The following is an 11,857-nucleotide window of genomic DNA, read 5'->3' as shown; positions in this document are numbered from 1 at the left end:
GATGACGGGGTGCGAGGCTGCCAAGGGCCCCAGGGTGACAACTGTCTCTGGCCAGGGCTTTAGTCACCCTTCCGTTAGGAGGGGCTAAGTACCATGGACCCAGCACAGTTGACTGTGGACCCATATTGCGCTCACAAGATGACCACATTTCCCTGCTCCTCCAACCCGAGGACCCCAGCCAAGCCCCCTCCACTACTTGCTGTCCCCTGGGCCTAGCTTTGTGTTTGGATCTGACCCATCATCTCCCAACCCATTACAATGCTCCAGTGCGCAATTCGGAGCTGACCCGACCCTGACTGCTTCCCGCAGGCCTGGTCCTTTGGGACGTGACCCCCTCCTGCCGCCCCCCAGAGTCACCTAATCCCCTTTCATCCCCCTCTGGCGAGGTAGGAAGAGGAGGGGTCCAGGCACCCTTCTCCCATTGTCTGTGCTCCTTGAAACGTTTAAAGGGATTAGGGGCTGGGGGCTGGGCTCGGGGCGCCTTCGGGGATGTGTGTTCAGTGGGGGAGAAGATGAGATTCCATCCTGCCGGTCCAGAGGGCTGGTGAGTGCAAGATAGATGGTGTGGATAAGGGGGCATCCAATTAATTCCAATTTAAACCCAATTTGGTCTCCTTTATAATTAGAACAGCAGGCTTGTTTTAATAGTGGATTATCTCTCCCAGGCAGTCGTTTGTCATCACTCTTTCTCTCACTGGGTCTTCTTGGACCACCCCACTCTGGCAGGGGGAGGTCTGGGGGGTCCTTCCACGCTGGGGGAGGACAGGGCACTGAACGGGTGCAGAGAGGAATGGCCAGAGACTTGTGCCCCATCAGCTGTCACCAGGTCTAGCCTGAGAGTCCTGCTCTGTGCCTCAGTTTCCCAGCCCATAAAACGGTGGAGGGGCATGTCAGGGAGCATTACTTACTCTGACAAGCCTAGGAGAGAAAGGGAAGACATTGAAGGTAGATCTAGAAGGAGAGGCCATTGGGCTCAGAAGGCATGTCAGAGACCTGGGCATTACTGTGTGACCTTAGGCGAGTCACTGGCCTTTCTGCGCTTCCGGTTTTTCTTGCCAATTGCATTAGAAACCATCTTTCAGTAACGTCTTAAAATGGCCCCATTTTTCAAGTGAACAAGAAAGGCTGTATGGGGGGAGGTGCTCTCTCTGCTCCGTTCCCTCTGGAGGCCCTTTGGGGACCCACTGGTCAGAAACCATGGTCAGAAAACAGGGTGTGGGATGGCTCTGCAGGTGCTCAGGTGTTGACCTGGGAAAACAAATAACCTCCAGCGGCTGCCAGAATCCATGTGATGGTTGAGCTGGAGTGGGGGGCTCTGGTGGGCTGCCTGGGCTGGCACTCCCCCCCCTCCCCGATTTCGGCTGCGGTGGCCCTTTGCATTTTGTCACACCTTTGTCTCATTGGGCCCCATGCCCACTTCTCGAGCTGACAGGGCCATTGTAGTCATTACTCCCATTTGGCTGATAAGAAAAGAGAGGCTGGGAAAAGGGGTTGTGGAGGCCATCCTGTTCTTTAGAGCAGGGGTTCTTAACCCGGGGATTGGGGAGCTTGAACTGAGAAAAAAGTCAACTTACTGACTTTATTTTCTCTGAACTCTAACTGAAATCCAGCATTTCCTTCTCTTATGAATGTGTGCAATGGATAAAGGGTAGTGGTATTCATTGCACCTCACTGGTAGAGGGGCCCGAGGAACAGAAAAGGTGAAGAGCCCTGCTCTAGAGGCAGAGAAAGCCCCGCCGCCCTGCGTCCAGTCTTGCCCTGGAGCCCCTACCCCAGTTCACAGGTGACGAGCCCCAGGCAGCCAGCCCCTGTCCTGGGGCCAGCTGCTGCTCTGGGTGACACAGAGCTCCGGCCTGCCGCCCTCGCCCTCCCTGCACCTTAGCACCCGAACCCCAGCCTCAGCCTGGGGCCTCACAAATCCTCCCAGGGACGTCTGGGTAATTAGGAGATTCTTCATTTACTGATGACACTTTTCATTACCCAGAATGAACGCAGACGTGTTCCCTCCCTACCGCCCAGGCAGGCCGTTCCTCACGTCGGCAGGATTGATGGGCCGGCAAGGTCGTGCCAGTGGCTCCCTCCCCGCCTTCGCAAGTGCCCCCCCAGCCCCCGCAGGCTCTGGCGCACTCCTTCCTCAGAGCACAGGACAAGGTGCTTGACAACCCCATATTTAACCCACACAGTCTCCCTCTGGTTGACTCGTACCGTCCTCTCTTTTTCGTGGGGAAACTGAGGCTCAGAGAGGTCAACTACGTTCTCTTTCCCAAGGTCACAGAGCTGATGAATGAAAAAACAGCCAGGTTCCTCACCTCTCCCTAAAAATCCCATGCTCTCACTCGCACACACGCATTGTGATGGGTCACACAATTCTAGAGGCCTTGGTTCTACAACTAAATTCAAAAGGAGAGCCAAAATTCCTGATTCCAGAACAGGCAACTTCCTCCTCATAGAAATGGAACCAGACCGGGTCGTGGGCAGCCCCGGCCTGGGCTGGGCCTTCCCCCATGGGGCGGCGTGGCCAGGCGCCCTTAGGCGACCGCTTTCTGAGTGGAGACCCCGCGCAGCCTGGCTCTGGGAGCTCACCTGTGGCGCCTGGAGGCCTCAGGCAGTAGCTGGAACAAGGGGCAGGGGGCGAGTACCCCTGCCGACTCCCTCCCCACACTCAGTCTCTCTGTCACTCTGAGGCACTCAAACTTGCCCTGGGAAGTTCTTTCTTAGAGCTAATATGAGCTTCTATAACTGCATTGGGAGGACTCCTAGACCAAACAAGAGAACTGTCCTAAATTTGGGACGAGGGATGCTGAAGGGTGAGGAAAGGAGGTTTAACCTGCCAAAGCCTCCCATAAAGCTGGAAAAATAAGGCTTTTTGCCAGAAAGGTTTTTCTGTCCTGAGGGAATTGCATAACAGCAGGGTAGTTTATTTATATAAATGAATATGTGTGTATGTGTGTGTGTGTATATATATATATATATATATATATATGCTTTGTGATATTTGTGAGAACTTAACACACAGCATGAAAGCTTAAAGCTGACAAGTGAAATTTAGTTAGCAGGGCGTCCCTTATTCTAGATTTATTACTTCACCAGGGACTCGTGCAGGCTGCAGGGCTAGAGAGCTGGTGGCAGGGAGAAAGCCGGAGACCCAGGCACCGGTTGAATTATGAGTCACAATTTATAAACCATTACGTGCTGTGGATTCCAACGATATTTATTGCACTTGCATTTAAAACTCAGTTTCGCAAATAGGGAGGAAAAGGGGACCTTAAAACTGTGTGTTTGAGCTGCGCCTCACCCTGAGGCCGCCCTCAGGGCTGCAAAGGGCGCCCCAGCCTGCAGCCGCAGCCCTGGGGATAGCGCGATACCCCTCCCGCCCGTGTATGGCACTGCCCTTCTTGCTGGAGAAGACAGGGACCTTCTACCTGTGTGGGGCCTTCTATTATGGCCGGGTGCCCCCTGGAGATGCTTTTTTTAAATAACAAGCCTAGGAGGAAGCCCCCTTACTCCTTAGTCCCCCCATGATGACTGGGGCAGTTGAGGCCCAGAGGGGTGTACTGGTTTACTCTGAGAGGTAACACAGTGTAATTTCTCCAAGGTGGAGCCAGGCAGACTGAGGTTCCAATCACGTCTGCTGCAGTGGGCAGGGGGCCCGATCTCTTTGAGCCTCAGTTTCCTCATCGGAAATAAATAAGGATGATGTAAGACAACATGTGAGATGGGCATTTTGGGAGACTCAGTGCAAAGCCCCTGTTTATTAGGGTTATTGTGACTGGTAAGCAAGTGGTGGATGGAGCCTAGATGGGAGACAAGTTTGTGGTGCCGCAAAGCCCCAGCCCTTTCTGCCCCATCGCCCCGCCGGTTGAGTGACTTACTTAAGCCCCACAGCCAGACCGGGCATCACCAGGAAGCGTCAGACCTCCAGTTTCTCTTCCCTTGGGGTCATTACCCAAGCATCTTGTTTACCTTGCCCCTCACCAGCTGCACTTGCATGTGTCTATGGGATGGGACGGGAAGAGCTCAGCTTGTCCCATCCACAGGTTTGCAGAACACAACTGTCCCACCATAAAATAATTTGGAGCACCCGAGTCGGTCGCAGTTACACAGGCTTCTCTTCTGCAGGACTTCCCAGAGCCTTGATTCTAGAAAGGGTATGTGGTATGAAGTGTTTCCTAAATGTAATGACTGTGGAGGAAGGAGCCCTATTAACAGGAAGAGTTACATGGGGAACAGTGGTCTGTGGTTGGGACTGTTGTTTTGGGCTTCATGGGTGCAATCCATGTTGTCTGCATCATTTGCTTATGACCTTGGAAGCCCCACTTGACCTCTTGTGGCTCATAGGTCACCCCCTGGCTACATATGGGTCAGTTAGAGCAGCAGGACAGATGGTGTCAAGCCAAGAAGAGAGAGTCAGAGCCAGGCAGTAGAGCAAAGAACAAATGGTCAGGGATCACCTGAGCACTGACCACTGTGTGCCCGTAACAAGCGTCTTCCCCTCCCTGGGCCTCAGTTTCCCCCCTCTGTTATTTGATGGTCTTGAAGAGGCCTCTAGTTTAGTCTTTGTTCAGTTGGAGAGCTTGACTTCTCATAACTCTCTGTACCAGTCCCATCGGCTGCTTCCCCCAACCCCCACCCCAGGAAGAATGATGAAAGAGCCAACAGCCCGACCAGGCTTAATGTAGCTGGAGCAAATTAATAATTGATGTACAAAGAGATGATGATATCTGCCTCGGAGGAATGTGAGGAGAGGAGGGGAGGCTGGGAGATGGGTCAGGACCCATGGAGGACAGTTCTCAGGCCAGATCTGGGGTGCAGGAAGGCTCTTGTGACTATGTAGCCTTGTCCAGGCCCCTAGAGGGGAGGCGTCCCTGGGGTCTGGTCAGGCTCAGCCTGTAAGATCTGACAAGGTGGCCCCGGGGACAGAGCCCTGCCTTGGGCATCAATGAGGAGAAGGTACTAGTGATGTCCAACAGAGGGCATGTTGAGGGCATCCACAGTTTGTTTCAGCTTCTGGACCTCAGGGTCCAGGGTGGTGGAGTTATGGATTCTTTAGGTTGGACAATCCTGGCCTAATGTCACCGGAACACAGGGCAGTGGGAAACATGTGGGCTTAGGGGATGCTCAAGATGGCCTTGATGCCCGCCATCTCTCCATTATCCAGTGGCGGCCTGGGGATTCTGAAGGCGTGGGCTGGCCTATGACCTTGCGATGGAACCCAGGCCAATCTCTTGGTCTCTCTGGACCTCAGTAACCTGCTGGGTTTGGGGCAAGTCCCTTCATAGCCTGGAGCCTGGCCACAGCCTGAAGACTAGCCTGGCACAGTGGTCATCTCCAGGGTCTGGGTGGAGGGTGGGAGGTGGCGGCAGAGTTTGGGTCATCCCACAGCTCCAGGGGTCCCAGGGTCCCAGCCCACCGATAGTCAAATCACCTTGCCTCTTGGAGCCCCTGGGAGGCTGGCAAGCCTTTGGGTTGCTCGACACCCTGGCTCTTAGGATTCCCGAAATAAAGGGGTTGTCGGAAGGCATCACCTGCTAGCCCAGGACTGTTGCTGTGGAGCGTATCAGCCCAGCACAGGACATCACATGTTCCCCTGAGCCTATGCGACCTGCCTCTACGTCGCTGGCAGAGCCTCTGCTCCGACTGGCCCGTCCTCCCCAGAGCCCCCGCTGCACACTCTCCTCCTGGGTGAGGCACCACGGCAGCTGGTGCTCTCTGCTTCCTGACTGCCGGGATGGTCCACTCAGCCACGGGGACAGACAAGTCTGCCTGGCTGTGGGGAGAGAGGGGGTCAACAGCCAACAGCGCTGCTTCCCTGGCAGGCCCAGAGAGAAAGACTGAGCCAAGTAGGTGGTTCCCGTCACAGCTGTCGGTAACTCAGCCTCACCTGTGCTCATGGAGCCAGAGGACCTAGTCCTCCTGTAGCCCTCCTGAGCACCCCAAAGGATGATAAGGAAATGGGGACTCAGAGGTCGCTTGTCCAATTTCACCCATCTGGTACGTGGAGGGGCCAGGATTTGAACCCCAGTTTCAATTGTCTGACTCTAGAGCCTGTATTCTTAACTATTGTGTGAAATTGCTTCTTCCACACTCTCATTCCACATGTGCTTCATTCACTAAATAAATATTTCTTAATGTCTCCTCCACACATACTCAACTCTGAACATTAAAATCTGGGAAGTTAAGTCATCCTGATGCCCCAGATAAGGCATTCTAAGGAGAGAAAAGAGCATATGCAAAGGCCTGTGGGCAAGATAAAGCGTGGCCCTTTCAGTGGGAAAAAGGCACGTGTACGGCTGGAGCCCTGAACGAGAGGTCGGAGGTGGTGAGAAGTGAGGCTACAGGGCCAGGTAGGGCATAGCGAGGACAGGGCTCCGTCTGTGGTCAGTGGGAGGCCAGTGGAGAGCTTTAGTTAGGAAAGTGGCTTGACCGGAATGAGGCTTTAGAAAGGCCTCTTTAGCCCTTTCGTGACACATGGATTGAGAGGAATGGGAGCAGGGGCCAGGACTGGTGGAAGGAAGGCCCTGGGGAGCCCTTGCGTCCAGTCACCTGCCGATGAAGACCTGCTCTAGGGGAGGGAGTGGCTATGGCAGCTGAGAAGATGGGCCCAGACATGTATCAGGTGAAACACGCACATCGCGATGGCTGGGCCAAGGAAGTTGGGTGGGAAAGTCACCGACGACCCCTACGGTGTTGGTTCATCCAGGCATGGAATCAGCGCTCGGGGAGGGGGCTGTGTTCCATTGGGGCAGGCTGGGTTTGAGGTTCCCGAGGGGACCTACCCCCAAATACACGGGGTCTGAGGCCAAAGAGAGAGGCCGGGCCCGCACATGGAGACGTAGAAGCCATTGGCGTAATGACGGATGGTAAATTCTTGGGTGTAGAAGACTGTGCCGAGGAAAGGAGCAAGAGACAGAGGGAGAGGAGGAGAAAGTCCAGCTCTGAATCCTGAGGAAAAGCAACATCCAGGGTGGGAAGAGTGGGGGGAGCATCTGAGAAGTCTTGGCCAGTCATCCAGCCAGTCAACAAACACATCCTGAGCGCCCAGCCCGGGCTCCAGCTGTGACCAAGGACGTCATTCCTTATACGGCCTGGGCCTGGGATTGTCCCAACCAGGAGGTCGTTCACGGGCTTTCACTGTTCAAGTCTTCCCCTACCAGTGGGAGCCGCACCCAGGTCCCCCTGGTCCCAAGGGGTCCCCTTTAGTCTTCTCACTGGCCTTGTCAGAAGGCAGCTTGGACTGAGGCCAGGGGCCCGCTGGGGGTTCCCAAGGCCACGAGTGCAGCTGGGGGCAAGGCCCCTGGTGCCCCTGCCTTGCAGGGTTAAGGCCATGCTGGGGAGACTGCTCTGGATCCCTAGAGCCTCCCTTGTCAAGGGCCTGGCCTCGCCCGAGCCATGTTCGAGTCCCACCACTAGCAGCTGTTCATGCTGGGGGCGGGGGTGGCAGAGAGGGGCAGCGCGTGCACAGAGCTGGGGCTGAATAGCCAGGGGAGCCTTCCTCTGCACGCTCCGGGAGAGCACTGGCCGAGAGGGGTCCCTGGCAGTCCCTGGCACCTGACGTAAAGTTACCTCCTACTCTGCCTGGCCCTGCAGGGGACACGCCAAAATCCACTCATTCATTCCCTCACTTAACAAATAGTAGTCTGGGTTAGGCACTGCCCTTAGGCACCGTCCTGGACTCTGGAGGTAACCCTAGGAGGTAAATTATTAACCTGTTTCTACTGGGACGGGCTATGAATGAGGAAGTCCTGGTCCTGTGAGTTCATCATGGACTTGATCTAACCTGGGGAATCAGGGAAGGCTCTCTGCGGAAGTAACACTGAACCCGAAACCTGAAGAATGACCAGGAGTTAGGTACAGGGACAAGGGGAATGGGGGATGGGAGTGGAGAGAACATTCCAGGCAGGAGGGACAGCCTGAACCAAGACCGAGGCTTGAGAGGAGCTTGGGGTGCCACAGTGCTGATTTGGGTGCTGATTCTGTTGTCACAGCCAGAGGTGGGTGGCGGCCTCGGCTCCTGGTTCCTAGGAGCTCAGAGGCTCCACACCCACATCTTTTGGCAAATCCCACTCCCTCTTCCTCTTGGGGACAGATGTGGGGGGGCCTGCAGCAGAAGCTGCTGGTCCTGCCCACTGACCACAGCCGGCTCCCCTCAGTGCTGGGGCTTCCCAGGTCTCCCTGGGGGAGGCGATTTACTGGCCTCGGGAGCCTGCTCTGCCCGGCCTGTGCCCGGGCAGACCAGAAGCGCCGAGACTTCCGGGAATGTTTCCTCCGCAGGAAAATTCTGGAGTAGTTTCCTCGTGGTCGCCCAGAGAGACCTGGTGGGGAGGGGCTGCCGTGCCCCCGGCAGCAGCCTGCCTGCCAGGCACCTTGGATGCCTTTCCTGCATCTCTGGCCTCCCTCCCTTCCCCTCCCACGGTGTTTCCTGGGATTGTCCCCTGAGCAAAGCACTTGCACCTAAATTTTTGTCTTATTTGCTTTGGTGGTGGTGGTTGAGGCAGGTCCCACAATAAGACAGAGCCCAACTTGAACTTCAGATCCTCTTCAGGGCCTCTCAACTCCTCCCCTCTCCCCTGCCTGCCAAGAGCACTTGGCTACTGATCTGTCCCCAGTCCTGCTTTCCCTCCACTCCTTGAACTTGCTCGGTGTAGGCCAGTTCAGGGCCCCCAGGAAACAGTGGCAATTATGTGGGACCCTGGGGTTTGGAGAGGCTCGTGACTGGCCGACTTGAGCTGGGCTGGGTGGAACTCTGTGTCCACCACAGCAGTTAAAGCCGCTGACAGCAGAGGCCCCTGCGGGGCTGGGGGCGTAGCGATTAGCTGCTGTGGTGACAGCCGAGACAGGCCTGCTAAATGGGCCCATTAGAGGGCATTAGTGAAATGACAGGCAGCAGCCTGAGCAGAGGCCGCCTGCCCTCGCCTCCTCCGAGGGGCTGGGGCTGGGGCTGGGCCAGATGTACCTGAGACATGCCAAGATTCCAGGGAAGGGTTGCCCCCGAGACCTGTGCTGCTTTAAGAAGGGGGTGCCCCTTGCTGTGGCCACAGCCCAAGGGGAAGGGGAGCCTGTCTGAAGTGATGCCTGCCCAGCCAGCAGATAATGGCCTTCACGGGACCTCACTTAACAGGAGTCCCAGAGCTCTGTTCCAGCCATTACTGAACTCATTAGCTCCTTGTGGCTGGTCCGTGAGGCCCATTTCACAGATGAGGGAGAGGGACAATAAAGTCACAGTTTAAAGGTTAACCAGCAAATTGACATGAGCAGACTCTTGGTCTCGCCTGTGACCCTTACGCCCCATGAGACTTGTTCTTCTCTGTATCTCCAGGGTCTGGGTTTAGGCCTGGCCCAGGCACCCCAGGTCCCAGCCCTGTGGGCAGGAATCCAGAGTCCAGCACACATCAGCTGGACTCTAGTAGCAGGGCTGCCTCTGTGATCTCAGTCAAATTGCTCAACCTCCCTGAGCCTCAGTTTCCTCAGCTGTGCATTGGGGATGATGCTGGAAACTGCTCATGGGTTATTGCAAGAACTGAATGAGACCAGGGCTACAGAGAGCTTAGCAGAGCCCTTGGCACACAGTGTGTGTGCTGGAAGTGGTGGGTGGTGGTCACCTCTGCTCTCAGTCTTATCCGTTTATACGGTGGACTACACAGGAGGTCCTTGTCTAAACAGAAGGGCAGCTGTGGCTGCGGACGGTGACCCCATGCTGGACTTTCAGAGGCAGCACAGAAGAGAGCAGGACAAAGCCCAGGCTGAAAGGCCAGGCCGGGCTCCATGGCAAGCTCTCTGGGACTCAGTATCCCCTAAGGATGCTCCCAGCTCTAAAAGCCTCCTGGTTCTGTTCACTGAAGGACCATTACATGTCAAGGAGTGGAGAGAAGGAAGACAGTGATTGGCATTGCTGGGTATGGGGCAGGAGGATGGGTTGGGGTCACAGATTTGGGCCAGGGTGGGCCCAATTCTGGGCTGATAAATGTTGGTGATTCTAAGAATGTCCCCTGCTTGACACTGTGTGACCAGCCCATCCATCATAAGGTGAAACCCTGGGCAGACATAATGGACGGAGATACTGACTCAGAGAGACAAAGCCCTGCCTTGTCCTTAGCTGCACCTGCTGGGAGGGTGCTGCATGGCTTGGGAGGTGTGGGAGGGTGTTCAGTCTTCCTGCACTTGGGCTGGGAGCACAGTGAGAGCTTCTTTCTGGGCAGCGCAAAGAGAGCCCTAGCTCCCGAGCATCACCACCTTGTACAATTGGAGGGAGCGCCCCTCATGCTACGAATACAACATGGGCTTGCCACCCACTCCTACTTTCCTCTTGTTTTCTTCCTAAGGCTTGGCCTCCTCTGCACCCATCATTGAATTCTGACTGCACCTGGAGAAATAGAAGGGCCCTCTCTCCAGTGCACAGGATGGGAAACTGAGGCAGAAGAAAGCTGGGTGACTGGCATTCAACTGGTATTCACTGCCATTCTATGGAGAGCCAAGGAGGGGAACACAAAGATGAGCAAGATATGGCCTGGACCTGGAGAATGGAGTGGACATGCCCACGTGCCCTGCCTTTTTCAGCTCCCAGCTTGGCTTCCTGCAGTTCTTCTCATCTATCCTTGTCTGCCTCTCTGGGAAAAGGCAGGATAGGAGAAGTAATAGACCCATTTTACAGATGAGGAAATTGAAACTCACAGAGGAGACATGCTGCATCAAATGCTCTTACTAAACACTGTTTATTTTTTAATGAAAACTGTTAGCAGAAAACCATAAAATAATGGCACTAGTACTCTGGGGCTTTGAAAGGGGGCTGTTTTGTTTTCGGTATCTGATCATCTTCCAAGGCCATAGAGTTCTAGAATTTGTCAGTGCAGGGTCAAGTCCTGGGCGGGTCCCTGGCAGACACCACACATTTTTGTTTCTGCTATGGCTCTGGCAACCACAGGCCTGTTTAGGGGGCCAACAATGGGGTAAACGGGTGGGGGGACCCCACATGGTTGCCCCTGCTCATTCTGGCCAACTTGTTTGCTGTCTGACTCCCAAGGCCAAGGGGCAGGGACTGCCTCTCCCCAGCCAACTGGTGTGACTCTGCCTTCTTCCCCCACTGGAGCCAGTTCTGCCTTGCCTATTGTGGGCCAGCTGCCCAGAGAACCCCTGCCCCATTCTCCCTCATTGCAGGCCACACCTTCCCAGCACCAAAGGACAATGTGTGAATGCCCTCCCCCTCCACATGGGGACCTGCAGGCCGCTATTTCCCCTTGTTTGGTGAAGTCACTTAAGCAAGTAAGTCTAAGGTACCTGAGGCAAACTCAGTGACTCACCTCCTTGCTGATTTTCTTCTAATCAGGTTCCTATTCACACACCCTGGTTGTCATATATTTCCTGAGCACCTAATTTCCCCATCCCACAAAATGGAAAAATCGGAATGACAACAGTACCTACCTCCAAGCGTGGCTGCGAGGATTAGAAGAAGGAATGCACGAAAAGCCCTGAGCACAGTGTTGGACACAAGGAAGCCCTGGGTGAAGGGTGGATGGGTGTATTGTTATTTGCTGTTAGCATTATGGCATTGAGCAAGGGCACCAGGTGGTGGGGGGCTGGGCATGGATTCATGGTCCCTCTCCTCCAAGAACACATAGCCTCACTCCCAACACATGTCCTCTGGCTCCCCTGGAAGCCCTGCTCCATCCCAGCCTGCAGACTGAGTTAGGGCCCTCGTGCCGTGCCCTCCAGCCTCAGTTCTTAGCACATCTGGTGCTGCTGTTCTGTATCTGCCTGCTTTTCCAAGCCCATAGCCAGGGGCCAGATACATTTTGCAGGGGTGTCCTCAGCATGCGGCACAGAGCAAGGATTCAAGAAATGAGTGTGGACCGAATGAATGCTG

At 55.2% G+C, this 11,857-nt stretch overlaps 1 long non-coding RNA gene across 1 annotated transcript; it reads left to right on the top strand.

The window, feature by feature from the left end:
- Positions 1–7,755: 7,755 nt before the first annotated feature.
- Positions 7,756–10,762, top strand: LOC131278982 (uncharacterized). The gene is made up of 2 exons (XR_009186330.1): positions 7,756–7,848; positions 10,320–10,762. It is a non-coding gene; the product is annotated as an uncharacterized lncRNA (long non-coding RNA).
- Positions 10,763–11,857: the final 1,095 nt, after the last annotated feature.

Source organism: Dasypus novemcinctus, chromosome 6, assembly GCF_030445035.2.
Source record: "Dasypus novemcinctus isolate mDasNov1 chromosome 6, mDasNov1.1.hap2, whole genome shotgun sequence".
Lineage (NCBI taxonomy): Eukaryota > Metazoa > Chordata > Mammalia > Cingulata > Dasypodidae > Dasypus > Dasypus novemcinctus.
The sequence above is the reverse complement of the archived record's forward strand: the minus strand, read 5'-3'. Positions and strand labels throughout refer to the sequence as shown.